At 41.6% G+C, this 23,217-nt stretch overlaps 1 non-coding gene and 1 pseudogene across 1 annotated transcript; both read left to right on the forward strand.

The window, feature by feature from the left end:
• The first annotated feature begins 16,487 nt into the window (after positions 1–16,487).
• On the forward strand, positions 16,488–17,610 carry LOC142427835 (heterogeneous nuclear ribonucleoprotein A/B pseudogene; annotated as a pseudogene).
• A 4,739-nt stretch (positions 17,611–22,349) lies between these two features.
• LOC142428196 (U1 spliceosomal RNA) lies at positions 22,350–22,512 on the forward strand. Its single transcript, XR_012780167.1, has one exon. It is a non-coding gene; the product is annotated as a U1 spliceosomal RNA (small nuclear RNA).
• The last annotated feature ends 705 nt before the right edge of the window (positions 22,513–23,217 follow it).

The raw sequence follows: 23,217 nt of genomic DNA on the forward strand, positions 1-23,217 counted from the left end.
ATGAACAGTGAGTTCGTTCTTCATTAAAAAGACTTTGCCACATTCACCACATACATGGGGTTTCTCTCCAGTATGAGTTCGCTGATGAACAGTGAGAGCATGCTTCCTGATAAAGGCTTTTCCACATTCACCACATACATGGGGTTTCTCCCCAGTATGAGTTCGCTGATGAACAGTGAGAGAAGCCTTCTGGATAAAGCCTTTGCCACATTCACCACATACATGGGGTTTCTCTCCAGTATGAGTTCGCTGATGAACAGTGAGACCATCCTTCCTGAGAAAGGTTTTTCCACATTGACCACATACAAAGGATTTCTCTCCAGTATGAGTTCGCTGATGAACAGTAAGTTTACTCTTCCGGATAAAAGCTTTTCCACATTCAACACATACATGGGGTTTCTCTCCAGTATGAGTTTGCTGATGAACAATGTGAGCAGTCTTCGTGATAAAGGCTTTCCCACATTCACCACATACATAGGGTTTCTCTCCAGTATGAGTTCGCTGATGAACAGTGAGAGAAGTCTTCTGGATAAAGCCTTTTCCACATTCACCACATACATGGAGTTTCTCTCCAGTATGAGTTCGCTGATGACCAGTGAGAACATCCTTCCTGAGAAAGGCTTTTCCACATTCACCACATACATGGGATTTCTCACCAGTGTGAGTTCGCTGATGAACGGCAAGCTTATTCTTCCTGATAAAAGCTTTTCCACATTCACCACATATGTGGGGTTTTTCTCCAGTATGAGTTCGCTGGTGATCAGTAAGAGCAGTCTTCCTGATAGAGACTTTTCCACATTCACCACATATGTGGGGTTTCTCTCCAGTATGAGTTTGCTGATGAGCATTGAGATCACTCTTCCTGGTGAAGCCTTTCCCACATTCACTGCATATATAGGACATTCCTGCCACATGAGATTCCTGATGTTCCTTGAGGTATGACCCACTTTTGAAAGTTTTCCCACATTGCAAACACTTATATAGCTTTTGTCTTTCATGACTTTTTTGATAATGTTCATTGAGTTTGAACAGTTCCTTGAATTTTTGCCCACACTGACTGCATTCATAGGTCTTACCTAGTATATCAATAATCTGGTGCTCATAGAGCACAGAGTCCTCGATGAAGGTTGTTCCACATTTATTACCTGTGTGTGGTTTATCAATTTCATCAGACTCCTGATGTTGAATGCATTGTGACTTCATGAGCCTGGGTGGTTCACACTCAGGGAATTTCATTTCAGTATAAAATCGCTCTTGTTCAATGTGGAGAAAAGTTTTCTCATCTTTACTGAGCACAACTGACTTCTGTATTTTGTTGCTTCTGTTCTGATTTAATTCTAGAATGATTAAATCTGATTTTACAATTTTTTCATCTAATCCAAACATCTCATAAGTTTTCTTTGGAGGAAAATTATTTTTATGCTGAGGATATGTATTAAATATAGAGCATTGTTCTATTCTGTCCATGCATCTTTCACATTGCAAGTGCTCAAGCAAATGATCATCATCTTTCTGGATTTCTATAAAAGAACAGAACATTAACTCTTTTCAACATCTTGGTTTACAATGGACCCCTTAAAATACGCATTGATACAAAGTAGATCTTTAGTGACAATCCTCTTTTATGAATATAAATAAAACACTATCCTTAATGTTTATTGCCCATTGAATGAAATACAATCATGTAAACAATTCAAATGATAAAAAATAGTTTTTATAGAAATCAAGTTGGATATGAAAGTGATGAATAGACACAGATTTGATATTTGCTTAAAGAAGTACATGAAAACATAAAACAAACATAACAGAAGGAAGACATTGAGACCAATAGACCACAGGAGTGATAAGACTTGCTAATTCCAGTGATTAGAGGTTAGATGTATTCATTTCATCCATCTTTACTGAAAGACAACTAAGTACTAGACAAAGTTGGAAATGTAAAACATGCCAAATGTTCTACTTGGGAGAAAACCATTTTTTACAGGTATATATGAAAGGGACTAGGGTACAGAAACACATTCTTTATGATAATGGAGCCTGTATTCTAGCTCACAGCTCTCATCTTACAGTGTTGTCCTTGGTGGCGTGTAGGTGGCTATGATGCCAGAAGCACTGCCACCCAGTGTTTAAAATACAAACAGGATCATCCATGGTGTACAGGTCTTAGTGGAATCTCCAGAAACAAGGACTGGGAGGAAGACCTGGTGATCAACTTCTGGAACATGAACTCCTCAGGTTTAATGGCAATGAAGTAACACTGAGGAAGTACTAAATCCTTAAAGTACAGTCAACAGTAATGATGTGGATGGAGGAAGAGCTTTGGGGACCTTCAATGCTTGACATGGCATGACTGAAAATGAGAAAAAATAGCTGCTAACATCCTCTAATCATTGGAAAATGGCACACATGCAATATTATCATGAAAAATTTGCAAGTTGTCAAAACAAAACGGAACGGTAAAAAATTGATAGTGTATGCATTATTCAACTGTAATAGACTGGTACTGGCTATTTTTAATTAGGTAATCAAGTGGTTTATAAGGCTGAGATTGACAAATTCAAGAAGATTGGCATCATATTCATTATACAAAAGCACACTTCAGTGTCTTCCCTGATGTATAATCTTGTCAGTGGTAGGCTAATATTCATATGCCTGCAAGCAAGACCAGTTAGTACAAGTGTTATTTAGTTTTGTGCGCCAATTAAAGCAAATATAGAAGCATTCACTAAGTTGGAGAAGAGTCCCAGTCACATTCTCTTAATTAAAAATCATGGCCACAATATCCTCTCATTATAGTGCTACCTTAATGATACCTCATACAAGCACAGGGCTAATTACTATCTGCCAGCAGCTTTAACTACAAAAGCAGACATGTTGTTATTGTTCTCCCCGCTCAGAAGACAGTTACTCCACTCCACCTACCCTCAGCACTGGTCTTAAGTTGGTCATCCAATTATTTTAGGGAACCCCAAGGTAAAGATCCTGCCTACCTTGTTAGGTAGGTAGGTGTCTGCCTGTGCATGTGGGGGGGTGGTGGTGTAGCAGGGGGAGCTGCATGCCATGAGATTATATAAATTGGAGAAAGAATGCAAAGCCTTTTTATTTCTGCTCTTCAATTACACAACTCTCCTTTAGGAACCATCCAGAGGGCATTTAAGAGACAAAGTGATAGTTGATTCCTTTAGTGACAGCAACAAAGAGAACCTAATTGCTTTTAAAGCTAGGCATCTTTCAGCTGAGTAGCAAGAAGTCAGGCGCCTGAAGCAGCTGTACACTAACATCTTCCTGGAGGGCAGTTGTGGGGAAAACTCTATCTGGAGATTGCGCATTAGCAATTCTACCTTTGGAGCTTGTGGAGGTTTTCTTCCAACACTAGTACTGGTCTTCCAAGCCCTGTGGTCAGAAGTATAGAGATAAGGCTGCTCACACTTTCATCTAGGTTCTGTTTTCCACAATAAAGAAATTGATGGGAGAGGGGATAAAGGAGAGCTGATATCAAGGAATTCAAGAAGAAAATGTTTTCAAACTGTGGTAGCAATTGTACAGTACTGCTCCATGTAATTGAACTATGGGATGTAATGATATCTGTAAGAGCACCCCCAAAAATATATTTTTAAAATATGTATTGAAAATTTCACATGAATTTTTCAGCCTGACATTGATCAATCATACAATGATGTACACTGATAAATGTAAAATTTGGGGAAAGTATCAGTAGTTGGAAAATGTGACCTTAGTAATAGAAATGACACGCAAGTTTACTGATAAAATTTTGGTACTAATGATGAATTCATAGCAAATTCCTTATTAAACACCAGAAATGGAAACTACACATATGGATCTTTTGGAATGGAACAAATGGAAATCATATCAACCACATCTATAGAAAGAAATGGTGGAGAAGCTCATTAGTCAAAACACGCCTAGGGGTTAACTGTGGAACAGATCATAAATCGCTAAAATCCAAGTAGAAGCTAGCCAAAGTAGCTAGAGCACAAGCTTAGAGACTATGTAAAGAATAAACTTGAGGAATAAAAAATTGACTGAGGACTAATGACAGAGACCAGATGGGATGTGGGATGACATGAAAGCCAACTTACACATGGAAATCAAAAGGCTACTCAAAATACAGAAAAGAAAAGAGAGCAATATTGAATATACTATGCATTGTTTGAGTAACAGCAATAAAATCTATTGGAATATACTGCAAAAATATTCTTTAGAAGCAGCAACGGACATCGTTCGTGTATTGGAACCTGTTAAGAAATAGTGGGTCTAAGGAAGGCACACTGTAAACTAAGGAATACACAGCAGACATGTGCGTAATGAAGAAAGCAAGAATATAAGATGCTAAAAATGCCCTTTCCACCTAGAAAATGATTGGAGGAACAGAAAACTTCAAATAAAAATCTTCCAGGTAAAAAAATATTGAAGGTACAGTGCTAAAGTATGTTCTAAGCTGATAACAATTTTCTTGTTAGGAAGATGATTTTAGATACCTAAAAATAACAGAAGTCATAAATGTGTTTCACCAAAAGGAGTAAAATATGGAGAAACATGTCTGTTAAAGAATTCCAACAGAGAAAGCAATTTGGCCATCTCTCTAAGAAAACAGAATAACTTATGTCACCTGCATGAAGAAAACTTTAAAGGAACAGGACAACAAACAAGAAAATGGACACCAAAACCTTTAGAGAAACTCCGAGGGGGGAAGCTAAGGAAGCCCAAAGGAGACCTGCTTATGGTGGGGGCTCAAGATCCAAGATGGTGCTGCACAATACAAATGGCAATCCACTCTTACTCAGTAGGGGATGAATGTGCTGAATTCAGAGGACAGTTATAAATTAAGAGTTCTCTGTTTGGAGAGAGGCTTGCAAGATAGATTTTCATAGTAAAGTGGAAACATAAAAGAAGGGAATATTTCAGAATGTTAAAGAAAATTATGGCAGCAAACATATAATAGTGTAAAACAAGAAAATAGAAATCTAATCTCATAAGAGCTACAGGTGCACTTCCCTCAACATCTAAGACAAGTGAACTCTCACATTCAAAGTAGCACACACTTTTATGCAATTTCGGACACGTATCATAGATATGAGGCCTTCTCCTTGTTGAATCAACTACCCCAGCCAACTCCCCTTAAGGTATTTTGACCATGCATCTGAAAAAATTCCACTATAGCTTGCTTCTACTACCAAACACAGTTCTCTTGTTCCAACTGAGAGAAAGCTTCTGGGGTGACAACTAGATAACCTGTTTATGAGAAATTACAGACTCTTAGACACCAACATTAACGTAACGTTTGTAAAGCCTGTAGAATTTTGTATTTCTAGGAAAATAATGTTCAAAGGAACAAAGTAAATAGTGTTCTCTCAAGGGTAAAAGACCTAACCCACTAACCTAGGATGAGACAATGCAATGAGAATCGACCTCTTTGAGAATACCACAAACACCGCAAAGTTTTTAACACATAAGACAGGAAAAGCCAGTGACGAGGTCAATGACTTGAGAATTCTCCTCACCAATGGAAACCAGGTTGCGATAGTTCTCCAACATCACATCCTGATATAGGGTCTTCTGAGCAGGGTTCAGGAGCTGCCATTCCTCCCGGGTGAACTTTACAGCCACATCGTTGAATGTCAGTGGTTCCTGTAGTAAGAGGAGTCTACTAAATGAAGTATTTTCCATTTGAAAATTTAAAAAAACTCTTACAGTAAAGAAAACAAAACAGTAATAAAAACTACAGTGGTAGTTCATTCCATAATGTGCCATTAACCGAGGACAGGGTAGAAAATATCTGACCTTATTTCTTCATTCGCGACCATCGGCCCAGAAAACTAGCCCTATTTTCAGAAAGAGCTCCAGTGTTCTGAGAAATAAATGTTTTCAAATATGCATTCTCCAGGTCAAATAATGTGACCCCCACAATAGCTAGCTCTCCATTAAGGAGCAGACTTAAAGGAGCTCCCATAGTAGATGAATCATTTCTGTGCCTGGCTACTTCACTGTGCCTGAAAGTTATCTGGAGGTCAGAGCAATCAGGTTCTAGAGCCAGCCCAACATAAATGTAGCAAATGCCTGGGGAGGGCACAGGGCCGGTTTGAAGTCAACTAACACTAGGTCAAGATGGTAACTCAGCATCTTGCTTGTTTATAATTTTACCCGCTTATGATATGACCCATTAACTATGTACATGCTACCTGCATGATATGAACGACTTATGGAAAGATGTGTAAGCTCCATTATATATCCCCATTGGAAAATATATTCACTCTCTCAGTCCTGACATGGGAAGAGAGCCCCTGTGTCCGGCTGTCTGCTCTCTGTCTTTTAATATTTGCCACAATTGCAATGTCACTCCTGAGGATCACTTTTGGAGTGTTGGGGACCCTAGTGCCCGAAAATAATGCACCCACTCATAAAATTAGAATTTTGAGGTCCAGTGACATCTTCTGAATGTTCTAGAAATAGCTCAGCTTTACACTCACACAAAGTAGATAAACACCTATTTGTTATAAAATGGAATTAGGGTTTCTACCGGCATCACCATTATAAGAGGCTCGGTACCTACAGTGACAATAAGTATTAGGAACAGTGCAGATGGGGGAGGTCAAACATACCTCAACTCTCCAACATTTCTTGTCAACTCTAAAACAAGTCAGTCCTTCCACACCACTCTGTCTAACTTCTGGGTTTGATAATCTGTTGCTGTGGTCACACAACACTCAATAGATCAAACTGGTCTATTAATGAACAAGGTACAACTCGGGATCAGGAACAAGAAGCTATAACTCAGAACCAAGATCAGAATGTTCACAGACATTATCTCCCTTCCTGAGTGCAGAACAACTTTCTAAGCTCTTAATGGCCACCTTAGGACAAGGTCCTCTTGACAACCTTAGGACAAATTCTCCTCAGCCACCTTTGGACAGAATTACCTTTACGTTAATGGCTAGGTCCTCTTGAACCTGCCATCTTTCACCACATGCTCTCCAAGGGGCCCTCGTAGTTCTGTTGGGTGGACCTCTGGAGCCCTCCTAACCTTGCCTAGGCAGGGAAGGTGCTAGGTTGACCCAAGAAACCATCATATCAAGAGGGAGAGAGAGAACTGCCTGCAGGCATGGTTTGAGAAGAGACAGTGAGAAATTAGCCTGTCATCTGAACTGTTGATTTGGTTTTGTTAGCCCCTGCAGCCACACAGTCCAGAATGAACCCACGGATTAGGGATTTGCAGCTTCCAGAAATTCATGAGCCATTTCTTTGAATGACAACTCTGAGCCACCTGTGTGAACTTACTTGAGAGCTTGCTCCACTCCATGAGCCAACAGCGTGCTGTCTGACCTTCCCAATTGGGTTCCTCAGCCCCTGCAACCTATTATGTGACCAGATTCAACAACTTCACCTTGTGGACTACTGTCCTGGTGATCTGGTTCATCAGCCTTTGCAAACACATCAATGAGGAGAACCCTTCAGACCAGCGGTTCTCAATCTATGGGTCTCAACCCCTTTGGGGGTCGAATGACACTTTCACAGGGCTTGCCTAAGATCATCAGAAAAGACATATTTCCAATGGTCTTAGGAACCAAGATACCGCTCCTCTATCTGTATCCAGGAAGTCCACCCACATGCAGATACGCCCACATTCAAGTACCGGGCGTGAAGACTATTACCCATGCTATACATGCTTCAAAACAAAATTTCATTTTTTTGTCATTAGAAAGAAATATTTCACAATATATAATTACATATTGTTTTCTGATTACTCACTATGTTTTAATTATGGTCAATTTGTAACAATGAAAACACATCCTGCTTACATTGTGATTCCTAACAGTAGCAAAATTACTACAAATTAGGAACGAAAATAATTTTATGATTGGGGGTCACAACGTTAGGAACTGTATTAAAAGGTGCGGCATTAGAAAGGTTGAGAACCACTGCTCCAGAGTGATACCTGACCTATGGACTTGGGACTCACCAGCTTCCACATCTTGAAGAGTTATTGACTTGATGGCTGTTTACTTTTGTGAGATACAGCAGGGCAGATCATGGACATCCTGAAGCTCTACCTCATAGTGAAGGTCTACTGCTGGTCCTGCAAAATGAACTGTAAGATTCTTGCATCAAGAGCTGTCCAATGAAGATGACGACCAGGGCAAAGGGGACACAGTGACAGGTCCACACAGAGCTTTCCAGCCAAGATTGTAGAACAGGCCGGCAAGATCAAGAGGACAGTATCACTAAGGAGCTGATATAGATGAATTGAAAAAGATGGAACCAAGAAATGAGCTTATATTCAGAAGGCACAATGTCTGAGAGGGACAGAGAGAACAAGCCTGCTCTGAAGAAGAGCAAATCTGCCTACATGTTTCCTTAATATGAATCCCAATGTGTAGCCTATTGATTCTGTTAGCAAGTTATATTTTGTTACTTAATAAAACTTGTACCTGTGATTCTGGACTATAATTTCTATGTGGCCACTGAAAAAAAATGAATGATCTGAGAAGGAGAGAACTGTAAAAATAACTGCTGTCAGAACTGGAAAACCATTGGAGGGTAGATTTATGTTTAAGTTCTGCCTCATATGAATCAGGGCTAATGCTGATGGTTGGTTCTCTCTCCTACATCTATAATTAGAGGAAGTGAGAAGCCATCAACCATTTTTAAATTAGTATTGCTACAAGGCCCATTTCAGATGCATTAATGAGAATGCTGCAGTTTGGGAGATTATTCAACACCACCTTCAGAAAGAAACATTACGGAAACTTACTCAGACAAAAAACCCATGGAATAATGGACTCTCCTAAATAAGTGATCTTATTTCTCCTTAAAAACTGAGCATAGTGTTAAATTTGAATGATTCTCATGGGTTGGCCATAGAATAATGAATTATTAGTTGAAAGCTAGTATCATCCAAAGAATCCTTAGTGATGTATTATGTTCAATGTCAGTAGTTTAGTGTTATTCCTGTGATCAACATATTCTTAATCTTCTCCATCTCAATGTTGAAGTCAGAGTCAAAGTTTATCTCTAACTTCTGCTATTTCAAATTTCCACTTTCCAAGGAACCAAATCAGTATTATACAGGCTTCTGCACTTCCAGTAGGAAATACAAAAAAAGAAGAAAATGCAGCAGAATTACCTGAGCCTTGGTCATTTTCTTTGGTCCTTATAACACGGCCAGCAACTGGGATGCTCTATGCTTGTCTTAACTCTATCAGCTCCAATGATGCTCACAAATTTCAGTCTCTCATGAGGACATCCCAGAAATAATAATACCCAAACCAGGCACTTCTTCCTTCTTCCTCTAAGCTGCTGGTTGGTGAAAATCTGCAAGCTGCTACAATGCGAGAAATTTAGTTCCAGATGCTGTAAGGGTTCTTGTCCATCTTCTTAACACAGTCCCCAATACTGTTAATGGTCTCCTTATTGAGTGACAGAAAGCATGTTAATACCATGAGCAATAAAAGTGAAAACTCAATTTTCAGATCTGAGTAAAAGATGACTTTACAATAAATAGGGATTGGATAATCAAATATACATGTCAAAAAGAAGAAACAATAAATCTGGACCACTACCTCAAAGCACACAGAGTATTAATTCCTTACTGTGTGACTCTCAAGGAGAATGACAAATCAATGAACCTTTATGATGATTATGTTAATTAAAGCATCTGGAAAATTTGAAATGAGCTATATAACGAACTATTATAAACTGAAGATTATTTTGCTGGAGGAACTGTAAATTGTACAATCACTTTAGAAACACTTTAAAAATCACCATCAAGTAGAGTTACACATATAAGCACCCGATAGGACAAAGGAGAATGGTTCTACAGTGTTTCCAAGACTACAGAGCCACGACAGGCAGCTAATGGGTTAGCAGTCCAACACTTACCACTTGTCAAAACCACAGCTCCATATTAAACACATATATCACCTATTAGTTTGAAATTTAAATATGTATATATGAAGTAAGAAGTATACATCCCCCATAGTGAGTGCACTTTTGAACTCCAAGACAAATAACATTTTTAATGTAGCATTATTTACAATAACCCAATGCACTTAGTTTGCCTGTACGCCTTTCTAGCGATGGCCGCATAACTCCTTCCAAATGTTTAGGTGGGTGTGTCGTTCGACAATGTGAATGAGGAAAAGGAGATCTGGTGGCATAGTGGTTACTGTTGGGCTTCTAACAGCAAGGTCAGCAGTTGGAAACCACCAATTTCTCCTAGAAAGAAAGATGGGGCTTTCCCCTTTCTCGAGTGACATGGCTTTCTAGTCCACTAAAGAGTGACACTCTTGGAAACCCACATGGGGCAGTTGTACCCTGTCATATAGGTTTGCTATGAGTCAGTGTTAACTTGATGGCAGTGAGTTTGGTTTTTTGGTTTAAGAGAATTGTGAAAATTGCCAAACAATAGATTGGTACCCTTGAGACTTGGAGTTATGCAAATAAGCTGCCTGACAACCTAACCTGGAGCTGAGTCACACTGGACATCCTGGTAGGTTTAACTGAGACATTTCTGAGACACAAATTGGGATCTCACTACCATCCAAAAAAAAAAGAGAGAGAGAGAGCCAGGAGTAGGGGCCTTTGGATCCCAGATTCTTGCATTGAAACTCTTCAATGTAGAAGACAGAGAGCTGTGCCACAAGAGAAGAAGTGATGGGGAGAAGCAGCAACACAGACATGGTGGCAGCAGAACCAAGAGACTGAGACAGAGCAGTGCAATTCCCAGGCCACAGAACAAGAGAGCTGAGTGCCTCTGGGCAGGAGGTTAATACATGAAGTGGTATACATCTGAGTATTTATCTGGGGAACCAGATCTGCCAACCTACACAGAGTTCCATGAGGCTAAGGGACAGAGTGGGCACTTATCTGCAGAACTAAAAGACCTTTGAAACACTTGCCCATTCAGGACAGAAGCCAAAGGGCTGCAGGGTCTGACTTTAGCTGCAGGTATTGCTGTCAAGATGCTGTCCCAAAGTAGAACTGTATCTTGAGTCATTTAGGATCCAAATTGTGTGTTAGGGTACAAAAGTTACCCCTATGCCAAATATAACTTAAGGAGAACATTTATTCAACTTTAAGAGAAAACAAAAGACAAACACACACCGTATGGATAAGTGAGACCATTAGCACGAGGTCAAAATAACAACTGAGTATTCACAGCCTGGGCCCTGGGTAACAGGGCAGAGAAGAAAAGGCATGTCCCAGATCATGACTGGTGGCAGATCAATACATCACAGGTACAGGTGGGACTTCAGCAGCAGGAAAGGGACCATAATTAGGACGTGCACCTTATTCAATAGAAGAGCTTACAAGACTGGTCCAGGACCTTCATACACAAGCAATCAAGGCAAGACTCATGACAATGTCCCTTGTTCCGTCCTCAGTAAGGTGACCTCCATCAAGCATACACCTAGGCAGGCCCATGGAGAGGGCTGGCTGCAAAAGAGTGCAGGCAATCTACTTTCTCATGCATTCTCCCGGAGGGGGAGATGCTCTGTATCATTGGTTAATGATCAGAGAGAATTTAATGGCGGCTTAATCAAAGTGGGGACGCAGCAAATGGACACTGAGGTATCACTGTAACCCAAACCTAAAACCCCACTCACTGCCATCGAGTGGATTCCGATTACAGCGCCCCTTTAGGAGAAGTTGGAACTGCCCCAGGTGGGTTCCCGAAAGTGTAACTCTTTACAAGGGTAGAAACCCTGCTTTTCTGTCCAGGTGTGACTTGTAATTCCGAACTGCTGACCTTGCAGTTAGCAGCCCAATCTGTAACCACTTAGGCCACCACTTTTTGCAAATTGGAGGGCTCAGAACTTAAGAAGCTCTAATACAATTATAAACGGTTGTCCATCCAGTGAATTCTGTCATTCAGGGAGAGGCGCAAAGCCCTCTGGCCCTGACGGGCAGGGCACCCCGGGTGATTGTGTGTGGGCGCTCTCCCCGTCGGACCCCAGAAACCATGGCTCCCGCCTGCTGCCCCCCCCCCCCCCCCCCCGCCAGCTCCTCTGCCCCGCCTCGCCCTCAGGAGCCCGGGTCCTGACGCCGCACGTCCGCGCGTCGCTCGCCCTGTTTCAGAGGCAGACACGCACTTGTTCTCCTCACTTACCGTCGTTCCGACAACTTACACTACTTCCCAAAGGCTCCACCGCGCCGCCGGTGCGCAGGATCCTCCTCAAACTCCCGCTGCAACTCCCGGCGCGACGGGGATGCTGTGCGTGACGATGGCGGCCGCCAAAGGCCGAAATACACGCCAGATGCTGGCGACACGCACTTCCGGCCCCGCCCTTCACAGACTTGGTGGAGGGCGCCATGCTTAGATACTTGCTGTACAAGAGGAAAGAGTGAGTGAGTGAGTGAGTGAGTGAGTGAGTGAGTGAGTGAGTGAGTGAGTGAGTAAGTGAGTGTGTGTGTCCCACTTGTTCTAATTTCATACACCTTATTTGCAGGGCCTTACCCATTCTTTGGTTGGGAAGGACAAAGCAGTGGACAGAAAGGCCATATAAAAGCAATCCATCACTCCACTCTGGTTCATGAGGTTAGTCACTCACTTTCAAATACATATATATTTTTTCTGCTGTGAAATATCAACTAGTTTTGGAATTTTATTGTTTGGGATCATTTAAATGATGTTTTCACTGACTTTCATATATTTTTTCAATATATATATGTACATATATATACACACTATACTTTACATTTCTCATTATACAGTCATAGCTATAAAACAGGAAGTCTTGGTCATTATCTCTGATGTTCAATTTGGTAGGGTGGTAACACATGTCTAGCTAACACATGAAATGTGATCAATATAAATAAAAAACTGGATTGTAAATTTTAAGGTTTGTTTTTTGAATCGTCACAAAGTAGTGCCATCAAGTTATTGCTAATTTATTTATGAATTAAAAACTCATAAAAATTTAAGGAATGTTTAATAACCTGTGGGGAGATACTCGTTTATGGTGTAGTTTAATTATTTGAGTAATTCACAGTGGAATAGATTTGCAATCAGCATAAAGGTGAGTACTATAAGCTGGAGGTCAGATATACCACTACCGTTCTCCAACTCCTTCACCATTTCTAAACCCATCAGTTCTCTGTGCTTCACTCCCTGCTCAGCTGGGTTTGACAAATCCATCCACTAGCTGCACAGACTCACACCACACTCACAGGTATGTAGTTAATTGGAGGTTGGAAACAGGTTATACATTGGGATGAAAATTAATTTGAAATCAGGGGCTCGAGTGGGAAAAGAATACTTTGAAAATGATGATGGTGGCATATGTGTAAATGTGCTTGACACATGTGAGGAACATATGGATTGTGATAAGAGATGTAAGAGCCCCCCAAAAAGGTATTTTTTAAAGAAAAATAATCATTTGAAAGTAACAAGATACAAATTGTATGTAGTTGGCTAACCAGGGGAGCTTTCAAAGCAGATAAACCTTGGAACAAAAATATTCCCTGTTGATACAATTCTTGATCAGAGCATTGGACAGTTCTCTACCAGTGGGGTCTCTGCTGCTCACTGGTCTAACTCCAGGTCAGTACAGAAGTTCTGCATTCGGTCTCTGCACTAGCAACCTCTCTACTGCTATGTGACCTAGCTCACAGGCAGTGGATAGCAGGTTTCTCAGCCCTTTCCTGATATCTACATTGGGTAGCTCAGGTGCCAGAATCCCTGCCATCAGATTCTCTGCTACTAACTGACCTGGAAGATCTTCTAGTCAGACCTCTCCACTGTACTGCCACTTGACTCACTACCTTCCTGCAATCACGGGATCACATCTTAAACAATTAAGTTTACAGACACGGTATCACATTTGTGACCATTCTGCTTACACATGGCTCTGCATTATGGTCAACGTACTTCCCAGCCAGTATGCTTTCTGTCATCCAAATGACTCAACCACAACCATCACCCATTTGTTGTCGTTACCTGCCATCCAGTTGGTTACAACCCCATAGGGAACTGTACACAACAGAACAAAACACAGCACGGTCCTGCGCTTTCTTTACAATTGTTCCCATGCTTCAGCCCATTGTTGTAGACACTGTCAGTCCAGTTCCTTGAAGGCCTTCTTCTTTCCATACCCCTTCACTTCACTCCAAGTTAGTTTGTCCTTTGAGCAATCCCAGGTACTTTCAACTGTCTTCTTCAGGACCACAGTTCAAATGGATAGATTTTTTTGGTCTTACTTTTTCAACGCCAAACTTTTAAAACTCACATGCAAATCATTTTTCAGGCACTAAGTTAAAATTTCACTTTTGGGCACTGAAGGTTGTCAGTTCTCAGCAGAACTCTAGGTCTCTTGGCAAAGCAGAGCTGTGGTCTAAAGATGCTATTGCTCTGTGTTCTCCTGTGCCAAGTGACAGTTCCCTAAGGTGGGAGATTCAGATATCTGACCTGGGTCTACAGGGATGGTTGTAACTGCAAGTGATTGACAGAGACCAATTATCTTTATTTACAGGAGTGCAGCCTCAGCAGTCGAGAACAGGACTGGTGAAGCCCTCCCAGAAGCAGTCCCTCACCTGCACTGTCTCAGTTTTCTCCATCACCAGAATTTCCTGCTGGAACTGGATCTGCCAGACCTCAAAAAAGGGACTGCAGTGGATGTGAGTGATATGCTATGGTGTAGTACAAGTTATAACCCATCCTTCCAAAGCCAGAGACACACTAGGAATCAGTTCTTCCTGCAGTTGAACTCCATAAACACTCAGGACACGGCCATGGGTTACTGTGCAAGGAGCACAGTGAGGGGATGTCAGTGTGAGCTCAGACACAAACCTCCCCTGCAGGGGAGACATGGGCAGCAGGGGGCACACAGGACCCACTGAGCACAGACGTGTTAGAATGAGCACTTCCTCTCTTAGCTCTCAGCATCCCCCGGATAGTTTTTCTCTAAATTTCTCCTCACTGCAGGCTTAATAGGAGAAACTAGCATTCTCTGTTTGTAGTCCAAATATTAAAAGTGACCCCGACCCTTCATTGGCATCCCATATGATCAATTTTCCTTCTTGGCATACAGATTATCATGGTTATTATCATTTATCTGTTCGTCAAAACTTGTTGAAGGGTCAGGTGTCTGACTGCTTTGCTCCCTCTGCAATGTGAGTAGTGACTGGCTGATTTTCTATGTCTGAGATAATTACTGTGGGGACACCTGGGGCTGAACTTGTGACATGTCATTAGTGATGCTTGCTACTCATTGTCTCGGTTTATGCAGACACAAGTGTTCCAGGCAGAGAGAGATCTCTAACATAGGAAACAGGGGAACTGGAATGACCCGTCTGGTTGGAGGTGTCATTTTTGAGATTACTCTTTGGAGCATAATGAAGCAAACATTCAATGGAAGGAAACTTTAATTTTAAAAATAGCAAATTTGCCACAAGAGGAAGAAATTGCAGACTAACATCTCAGAATGCTCTTTAGAATTGAGAATAGTGGGACTTCTTACATATTTTGAACCTGCGATCAGAGAATCCAGTTCCTAGAGAAGGACATCCTGCTTGACAGAGTGTCAGCAAAATAGGGGAAAATGCTTAATTAGATATACAGAGAGTGGCTACAAAATTGTTCTCTAGGAATAAGTGGGGACAGTCCAAGATGTGGCAGTTTATGTTTTTTTTCTGATGTACATAGAACCATGATGATCAAAGCTGACACCAAAGCACCCAACAACATCTCTGATGAAGTGTGGTGCAGAATGTTTAGATTAATGCTGTTTAGTCAAGTAATTACCTAAATTAAGAATATATTATAGTTTTTTACATTCACAAAGTGTTAAATTGTTTAATGTTTAACATTCAGTACACATACCACTCCTTATTCAGTTTACCTGTATGGCTATTAATCAGGAAAACAATGTGCAATACATACATAATAAATGTGATATACAAATGAATACAATTGGGGACTCCACTATCATCCACAGTTTCCTGCAAAACAGAATCTCACCATTTAGACAAATGCAGTCCCTCCTCCTCTTACTTTCCAGGCATCTTTGGGAAATGATTCACTAGACCTTACTCTCAGGTATCTCTGGGTGAGTGTGAATCACCTGTTATATGGTGAGCAGAATAGAGTGTAATCCTTCACAGAGGGACTCCACATAGACCAATGGAGTAAATTTTAAAGTAAAAATTATATGCTTATACAACTGAGGTAAACTTATTTTATATAAGAGTATTAATCCCTAATAAAATGTAAAAAAAGAAAAGAGGAGAAAAAAATGATTAGGGCAAAGACTGTACAGATGTGCTTTGTACAATTCATGTATGTATATGTATGAACTGTGATAAGAATTGTATGAGCCCCTAATAAATTGTTAAAATTAATTAAAAAAAGAGTATTAAATCCTCTTAAGTGAAGTAACCATTAAATAAATGATTCTGTAAGAATTAGATTTCCGAGGCGGCGGAACTACGCGGGCGGGAGGGAAGCTGAGCCGCCGCGCACTGGCCTAGCTATGTCAGAAACGGGTGACGAGCAGCCAATGGAGACGACCGGCGCCACGGAAAACGGGCACGAGGCCGCCCCAGAGGGCGAGTCGCCGGCCGGGTCCAGCACCGCGACCGCGACCACGACGGCGACCGCGACTGTAGCCACCACGGCGACCGCCGCCACCCCGGCCGGCAATCAGAATGGCGCCGAGGGAGACCAGATCAACGCCAGCAAGAACGAGGAGGACGCGGGAAAAATGTTTGTTGGTGGCTTGAGCTGGGATACCAGCAAAAAGGATCTGAAAGACTATTTTACCAAATTTGGAGAGGTCGTTGACTGTTCAATAAAAATGGATCCTAACACTGGACGGTCAAGAGGATTTGGGTTCATCCTCTTCAAAGATGCGACCAGCGTGGAGAAGGTACTAGACCAGAAGGAGCACCGGCTGGATGGTCGGGTTATTGACCCTAAAAAGGCCATGGCCATGAAAAAGGATCCGGTGAAGAAAATCTTCGTTGGGGGTCTGAATCCTGAGGCCACTGAGGAGAAGATTAGGGAGTACTTTGGCGAATTTGGAGAGATTGAGGCCATTGAGCTTCCCATGGATCCAAAGTCTAACAAAAGACGAGGCTTTGTTTTTATCACCTATAAAGAAGAGGAACCTGTGAAGAAGGTTCTGGAGAAAAAGTTTCACACTGTCAGTGGAAGCAAGTGTGAAATCCAGGTGGCCCAGCCCAAAGAGGTCTACCAGCAGCAGCAGTACGGCTCTGGGGGCCGTGGAAACCGCAACCGAGGGAACCGAGGCAGTGGTGGTGGTGGTGGAAGTGGAGGTCAGAGTCAGAGTTGGAATCAGGGCTACGGCAACTACTGGAACCAGGGCTACGGCTACCAGCAGGGCTACGGGCCCGGCTATGGCGGCTACGACTACTCGCCCTATGGCTATTACGGCTACGGCTACGACTACAGTCAGGGTAGTACAAATTACGGGAAGAGCCAGCGACGCGGTGGCCACCAGAATAACTACAAGCCATACTGAGGCCGTGGCAGGCACGACAGGTGACCGCGCCGCTCCGTTTGGATATCAGTGAACACAATTATGTACCAAATTTAACTTGGCAAACTTTCTATGGCCTGTCCCATGTGCATCTTATTTAAAAATTTCCCCCTGGAAATCACTCTCCTGTTTACTATTTCCAGAGCTAGTTGTGTTAGCAGCGTGTGGTGTATCAGAGGCCGAGCAGCATCGTGGGCCTAATTTAACACCAGGTTCCCCCAAACCCGAGGGGTGGGTGTGCGCCCTGCTGCTGCTCTGTATCCGGGGCCTGCAGGCCCTGGTGGGTAAAGAGTAAACTTGCATCTTAGGAAACCAGTGTCACCTTTTTTCACCTTTTAATTTTATATTATTTGTGTCATACATTTCCTGTTAACGGAAGTGTTAATTTTACTGTACTTTTTGGTACCTTTTTGGGAATCTAATGTATTGTAAGGTATTTTACACATGTCCTGATTTTGCCACGACCTGGATATTGAAGCTATCCAAGCTTTTGGAATAAAAATTTAAACCCCCCCCCTAAAAAAAGAATTAGATTTCCACGTGCAGAAGAATGAATCCGTGTATCAGATCATGTCCCCCACCCGCCACACACAGGCATACAACTAAAAATATCCAAAGATCTAAGCATGAAAAATAAAGTCATTTTTAAGTAAGTATAAGAGTGTGATTTAAAATTTTTATTTAATGAGAAATAACCATATGACAGCAGAAGCAAGAAGCATAAACGACAAAGTAGGTTAAAGTCTGTCTTATCACAAAACTGGCTTGTGACCCAAGACCAGAGGCACAAGTGTGGGTAAAAATACTAATAATTATGGCTAACGGGGGCTGTATAATCTATCTGTGGGGTCAGTTAAATTAAAGACATAAAAGTTAACTCAGAAGCTTATGATGAGTAAATTTTGTTATCAAATTGTTAATCTTCAAAGACTTTTTTTAAACTAAGGAAATAGAACATGGAACACATTATGAACTCTGAACACAATGGAAACCTGCAATGATGGGCACATGTGTGGATAGAAGAACTGAGGAACTGTTCCCCATTGGGACATTGTGCTCACCTATTCTTTAGGTATGAAGAGTTGTCCTCTGATAGTTTCATAGGAAAATCTTACAAATTTCACCCTATAGCATTGAAGTAGCCTAACTCAAATTCTTTGTTTTTTCCCCCTAAGAGCTCAAAGAACATGGTCAAAGAGCATGAGGTGAGTCTCTGGGGGATACACAGCTGAAATTTTAAGAATTCCATTTGTAGTTTTACACCTATAAAGTTAAGATGGTAATGGTGCCTCTACCCACATTTGTGTATTTATTCAAAAATGCAATAAAGTGATGTGTTCTCTCCATATAGTATAGTAAAATTATACATACCTTACTTTACCCAGAATGCAGTGTCCTTCCAAAAGCACATCCAAAAAGCATCAGTGCCATTGAGTCATTTCCTCTCAAAGACACAAGGGGCCAGAGTAGCACTTCCCCTGTAGGAGTGTTAAGTTGCAAATCTCAGTGGGAGTGGAAAGCCTCATCTTCCTCCCAATGAACCACTGGTGGTTCAAACTGCTGACTTTGTAATTAGCAGCCCCACTCATCATAAACAACACGCCTGAGACTCCCTATGATACTTAGGACATTCTTATCTGCTCTTGTGATGACCTTCTCAGCAGTCATGCACTTCACTTACTGGTGTCAACCCTTCCTTCTGCTGATGAAACAACCCAGCCCTGGGAGAAGTGCCTCAACTCTGGAATTCCCAGGTGTCCAAATTCAATTATCAGGACTGAACACAAGTCACCTTTGAGTGCTGATCCGGGTTTTCCTTGTTACTATGTTAAAAAGTGATTTTACAGAGAAAAAGCAAGCGTGAATGTGCATGGTGGAGAGACACAGTGGATGTGTGTGAGGGTTTTGCTGACTGGAATGTCCCTATGTTTGCAGGTGTCCAGTGTGAGATGCAACTGGTGAAGGCTGCGAGAAGCTGGAGGCAAACTCTTGGGGGGAAAACTGTCTACTTCTTGGACTAGTGGGGCAGGATCATCACTTCCTTCAGCTGAGGCAGGGCCCCATGGAAGGGTGCTGACAGCTCAAGGAGCGGATGCAACAAGTGTCGTGTCCTTCACCTAAGGGACAGTTGACAGTTCCCCCCTTGTTCCCTGTAACATCGCTGAAGCAGGATGACCTGCAAATCAGCTATGCTCCTTCTTCCCAGCTTCCGACTCCCCTCGACTAGCCATGAAATTCCTTATGCCTTGCCCGTATAAATTAATGCGCTGCAGTTGCTGGGAAGCCTCCTTCCTCATCAGGGAAAAGGCTCCACCTGCCTCAGCTTCTTGTATTAGATCTCCTGTCTTTCTTCCATCCCCCACCATCCTCCTTCCTGTGCTCCTGGTCGCTGCAACCCTTGTGGATTTCCAAATGTAAACTTTGAGCAACAGGTTGGCCCCAATTTGACCCAACATGTTGTTGGCAGTAGCCTGGTTTCTATCTAATAAAGTCACTATTACTTACAGATCCTAAGCCAAACATCACAAAGAGGTGAATTCATTTCAAATACAGATACCATCCCAAATGGACACTTTCTTATGTCTTTTTGAAAAATTGGTTGTTGGGACAGGGGCTCAAACTCACACTCAGATGCGTGACAATTTCCCCCTGAAAGCATTTTATTGGAGCTCTTACAGAAATCATACCAATTCACGCCGGTCTTTTCTTTCTTTCCAACTATTTGTATTTTTATCTCTGTAATATTATATTATCCTTGCAATTGAACTTTTTCTCTTTATACTGCTTCTGTTTGTTTTCCAGGTTGCTAAGCACAGAAGGAATAGGAGCACAAACATAAGAACTACTGCAAGGGTTTATAGGGGATGGAGAGGTTAGGGCGGGAGTTAGGGAGAGTAGGTTTGAGGGAGCAAATGATGCATGTGGGATGGGGAGGGAGCATTCTTTAGAACTGATGATGATTACACAACTCATTTTAAAAGTGTTTTAACCATGGAGGCAGGAGTGAACGTTCAAAAATAATTTGATTGGGCAATGAGTGTACAACTCTTATTATGATTGAACTACTGAACTGTGTGATATGTGGATTACATGCCTATAACACTATTAAATTGTTTCGAATGAATAAAACCATAAAAATAAATCCACAGATGATCATGTACTGTAGTTAGGAGGCTAGAACATAATATGTCAATAGTATGTTTTTTCTTTTTCTTTATTGTCTTTTATAATAACCCCTTACTGTATTGCTTGCCTCTCAATACATGATATTCTAGATATTATCCCAGTCATCAGATTTCCTGTAATTAGTGTTCAATGCATCAAGTCTGGTCTTCAGATGTTTTTGAGGTTCAAGTGGGATAGACTCAAAGGTTGTACTTTGGCTCTCCTGGACTTGTTTTCATTTGATTCCATTTCAACCTGAATTTACTTATAAGGCCTGTCCCACAGTCAACATGGGCCTGGTTTTAGCTGCTGATAGTGAGCATGTCCATTGTCTCTTCTCACAGATGGAGTCAGTCTGTGCATTCCATCTGGAGAAGGTCATGTTATAGTCGCCTTTTGTGTTGTTGGCAAAAGGTATTTGCAATGAAGAAGTTGTTGATCTTGCAAAGTTCTGTCGTGTGATTTCCAGCTACATTTCTATCACCAAGATCATATTTTTCAATTACTCTTCCTTCCTTTTTCTTTCCAATTGTCAACAATTATCAAAGTATCTTGATTGCATGTGTGATTTCAGACTGCACACATTGGCAGAATTCTTCAATTTCTGCATCAGTAAATTTAGTAATTGATGCATAAATTTTAATGGAAGTTGTATTGATTGGAGTTTCTTATATCTGGATAGACATTATCCTATCACAGACAGCATTGTTCTTCAAGATAAAATTTGAAATACCATTTTTAATAATTAATGCAATGCCATTCCTCTTGACTTTGTAATTCCTGGCACAATTAAACTGTATGATTTTCTGATTCAAAATGGCCAATACAGACTATTGTAGTTCATTAATGCCTAGGTATCTGCCTTTATGTACACCATTTCGTTTTTGATGACTTCTAATTGTCTTAGGTCGATACTCTGTACACTCCAAGTTTCAATGACTAAATGATATTTTCAGTGGTTTCTTCTCATTTTGAATCCTGCCCCATCAGCAAATGAGGATTCTGAAGGCTTTCCTCCCTCAGGCTTTATCGATCGACAGCATTATGGTCCACAGTGCTTTGAGAAGGCACTTCTTCCTCAGTCGTGTTTTGAGTGTCTTCCAGCCTGAGGGGCTCATCTCTCGGCACTATCTTTGACAATGCTCTTGTTCTATGCATGCAGATTTCAGTATCGCACACGGTTTCATAGCTATCCATATGTTTCCCTTGGCTAATTTATATGAAAGGGAAAACTTACTCCTTGTTTGCAGTCTGGAAGCTCTTTTGAAACCTGTTCCCTTGGTTACTTTGCTGGTACTTGAAATACCAGTGGCATAGCTTCCAGCATCACAACAACACACAAGGCGCCACAGGATGACAAACCGACAGGAAAGTGGTGCCCCAGTGAGTGTCGCAGCAGTACATCAGTGCAATACCATATGGAGTGTTTCCACAAGCTGCTGAAGCACGCATCTATGCCAAGAAGTTTGGAAGACAGTGACTCATCCAACTGACTGGAAAAGAGTCATGTTTGCACTCATTCCAAAGAAAGGTTATCCAACAGAAGGTGAAAATTATTTTAAAAATCACTGACATCATATGCAAATACATTAACAGGAAACTCTCAGAGATTCAGGCTGGATTTAGAAGAGGTTGTGGAGCAAGGGACACCATTGCAGATCTCAGATGGGTCTTGGCTGGCAGGGGAGAGATCATGATCACGAAGGTGATTTTCCCAGGGCGAGGCTTATCCATTGCACTCCGGATGTGCTGACCCCTGCGATTTCCCAAATGTGGGAAACGCGACTGCATAATTTGTGGTAGTGGGGGACTGCGGTCACGCTCTTCCTTTGGTCATGCTTCAGAGCAGACCTGTCCTTGGAGAGGGATCTTACGCTTGGTTAAGGAGAGGGCCATAAACAAAGACCCTGGAAAAGATGGATTGACGCAGTGAATGCCGTCAATAGTATGTTTTATTGAATAAAATAGAGGGAAGGTTTGCGGGGGTGGGGAGAGGATAGGTGATTTGTTCTTCAGGAGAAAGGACTAAAATATTTCACAGGTTTAATATGGGGAGATTCCAGTAGATGAAATGTCACACTTCTCATTTACAGAGCTAAGGCACAGATTCAAGAGATAAGTGGATAACAATTTTGGGCCAAGTTGAGACCCAACAAAATAAAACCAGGGTTTTAAGGTCAAGACTTCTGAGTACGCACTGTTGTATCTGAAAAGTTTGACCCTAATTATCCACTATTGATAAGTGCCAATTGGACAAGGCCACATAGACTTTCCCTGGTGCCTAGAGAGTAAAGCTACTTCAAACATATTAGGAAACTGAGAGCTACAGGCCTAAGTACTATGAGACCCACTGGATCAGATACAACTGTCCTCAGGAATTGTGGTTTCAAGGAGTCATAGCCATATCCTTTACATGGAAAACTTTATGTGTCCTTGTTTCAGACCAGGCTGCCAATGGTGCCATTGATGAGTCACAATACATTGATCATAGTTCTAGTTAAGATTTCTAGAAATAATTTCATCACCTCAATATGTA

Source organism: Tenrec ecaudatus, chromosome 15 (genome assembly GCF_050624435.1).
Source record: "Tenrec ecaudatus isolate mTenEca1 chromosome 15, mTenEca1.hap1, whole genome shotgun sequence".
Taxonomy (NCBI): domain Eukaryota; kingdom Metazoa; phylum Chordata; class Mammalia; order Afrosoricida; family Tenrecidae; genus Tenrec; species Tenrec ecaudatus.